This window comes from Euprymna scolopes, chromosome 8 (assembly GCF_053919585.1).
Source record: "Euprymna scolopes isolate OS-2025 chromosome 8, ASM5391958v1, whole genome shotgun sequence".
Taxonomy (NCBI): Eukaryota; Metazoa; Mollusca; class Cephalopoda; order Sepiida; family Sepiolidae; genus Euprymna; species Euprymna scolopes.
Window position 1 is genome coordinate 76,332,749 of NC_136489.1, and position 3,420 is coordinate 76,336,168.

Sequence of the window (3,420 nt, forward strand, 5' to 3'; positions counted from 1 at the left end):
GGATTTTACACTTTTGTGTATGACAAGATGGATAGACTGGTTCCTATATGCAAAATAACTTAACAGAGATCACATTGGCGTCCTAGACTCTTGCCCCCCCGTGCTGACTCAGGTGTATTCATAGATGGCATGCTTCCAAAAATTTTCGAAAATGTTTCTAAGACGGTTTTGTACTATTGAAATATTTTAAAATTATGTTCTGCACATATTTCTCCCCAACGTCCACAACTTATTCCATATTCAGACGCATATAATTATGATACACATATCTGACAGAAAATTGAAAATACTTCTAATGCGACTTCAAAATCAAATGCCAGATTGAGAAGTATATTTACCTTTCGTAAAAAAATATGCAAATGATGATATTGAATTGTTTCAAACAACAATTGACGAATATGTCTCATTTCTTAATAGTTCTCGTGTATCTGTGCAGCTTCCATTGCTCAAACGCAGCATGCATCCCGTTCATGTACAAGTAGACAAAACGTTATACAAGCTAGACATATTTGTCAGTATTTAATAATTGAAGTCGAGGGGAAGAACACGCAAATCGCACACACACATACTTACACAGACACTCACACACACATACACCCACTCATACAAGCACGCACACACACCCACACACACACACATACACACATACACACACACACACACACAAACACTGAAAGCAGAAATTTAAACTTGGCGTTTTGCCCGGAAATTTATAACGTTGTGGTAAATAATGAATCATCAATAACTCCTTACTTGTCTCAAAACATTATGTTGTTTCAGGGAAGATGGGAAGACTAAAATGCTTGCCTAGCGGTGTACGTCCCACTTTACTTGAAATACAATAAATTATTATATAAACAACACACGTTGGGTGGGTAATCAATCGTTCTTATTTTCGTAATATCATAATATACTCAGCCATATCCAATGCGTATGCTCTTGATCTCATCTTTAGTATATTATTACTAAAAATGGTCCACTGAGGTTCTCTCAGTATTCTCCAAACTGTACAATAACTACATCAGCAAATCCGGAATCGATGATTGCTGGAAAATTGATTGAATTCTTTCGAAACAACTAAAAAACTAAATTATATCTTAATTGTCATTTTTCTCTTTACACTTAACTCGTTTCCTTGATCAACCAAGCTCTACCCGACCAGTTAATACATGCAATTTTTTGCCGGCCGACACTATCAGTTTAGGCAAGTTCATTTTATTGCAGCTATCTTAATTGCAATTTCTGAACGAATATACTTGGAGGATTAGTCAGCAAGACGATATACCGTGTGTGAGTTTTTCATGAATTTATTTCTTCTCTTTGGAAAATCAAATCATATGGTGCTGTTGGGCGAACGCTTAATATAATCTCATACTTTACAGACAAGTGAACAATCCTCAATATTCCGACGTCAAAGTAGACGGATTTAAATTAGGATGTTACATAGCGGTTGATCCTTCACGTTTTTTATTCTCATATTATTATAAGAACTTTCTTAAAAATATCTTCCAGTTGGCTATATTTGCTGATGACACTCCGGCGCTTAAACAGTGAGGAAGCAAAAAATAAACACATACTCATGGAAATGAATGAACACTTAGATAATGATGTACAGGCTGTAGTAATATTTGAATGTAATGTAAAAGTTTGATGTGGTCAAGCTCGTTTTTTAACAGTTACAATCATACATCTCAAACACTAAGTGCCATAAATCATAATATGTTACCTTAAACCTTTCGTTGAATGTCCTGGGCTTAAGTATAACACGAAATATGAAATACATGGAGGACATTGCGAAGCTTGCTGCCAAGAATTCAGATTTTTTCTACCGTTCTAGAATCTTCTAACATTTGAACATTGTGTACATATCTATAAATGCACCATCTGTTCAGCTGTGCACTATTGTAATTAAATTTGTGCTAATGAATGTATCACTAGTTTCTTGCTGTTAAATATTCTCAGAATAGTACATTCCATCAAATACGTCCCACATTAAAAATAAAATTCGAACTCTTATTAATTGGCGCAATGTTATATCTTTCACGTATTATAGTAGCATTCTAATATGATCTGAACCGATGAACTCTTATCACTTGTGCTCGGTCACACTATAAACGCCCGACTACGCCGACAACCAGAAGTGACCCCCCCTCATACTAAGAGACGCCGACAGAACTTCGGTAAAATTAGTTTCGTAATCTATCACCTTGTGTGTGCCTACATGCAGACATTTAAGTACATTGTTAACAGGTATCTCACTAGTCACTTCCTTACATATTCCCCTACGTAGATATGATGCCAATTCTTGCCCCGAATGTGCAAGTTATTCTATTCCTAGTTTGTTGTGAATGAAATTAAATAAAATAATATAACATAGAGTTCAGCGATTACATAATTTATATATATATATATATATATATATATATATATATATGTTATATATACATAAAAATATATAGATAATATATATATATTTGCATATACATATACACCCATATATATATATATATATATATATATATATATATATATATATATATGATTATTTCATTTAATCATTTAAATTAATACATGAAACATAATCTTATGCGTAAAGTTATCATTATTTAAGTCAGCAGTTGTCAATAGATAGGTAAGGCTCGGCAGATAGTTATGGAAATATATATGGCAATCAAGCTTTGCGTTTTATTATCGTGAGAATTCGTCAGACTTATGCTCCTCTGGTCCTTGAAGACACAGAATTCTCTGTGTAAAGATCTCAGTAATTCATAATTTTATGTTTGCTATAGCTTTCGGTAAAAATAATCAAGAATATATATTTACGTAATATAGGTATTCATATATTAACATATCGTTATAGACTTACTCAAGATTTCTTATTTAAGAATTGCTAAGAGAATAAACTTCCATCGGGGATTAATAAATGTATATATTCGAAATTATTTTAATATTCTTGAATTGGACACGATAATCTCCGATCAGAGTTTTCACTGAACTATGTGAAAGTAAGATCGATAATATAAACGGTTGTCTTAATAATACAAAAAGTATCACATATTTATTTCGTGTTTGTTATTGAAAGTTCTATTTACAATTATAACAAACCAATTGAGAACTCTTTATGATATTCTTTATTGAAAAACAATTTATATGATCTAAAACTCCGTAGGATTAAGAATAATTATTTTCAAACAGAGGCATACACCGATTCATACCATCTAAAAAATTCCAACAAAAACCTAACAGACAGCCATGGTTCTCCCCAGAATGTGCTGCTGCCGGCGCACAGAAATCACTTTTTACATAGCTATCAACGTAATAGATGCCCTGCTTTCAGGAACGCAAGCAACCACTGGAAAAGAGTAATAAATAAATGCAAGAGAGCTACATACTAAGTATGTTTAATCCAAAGAAGCTAAT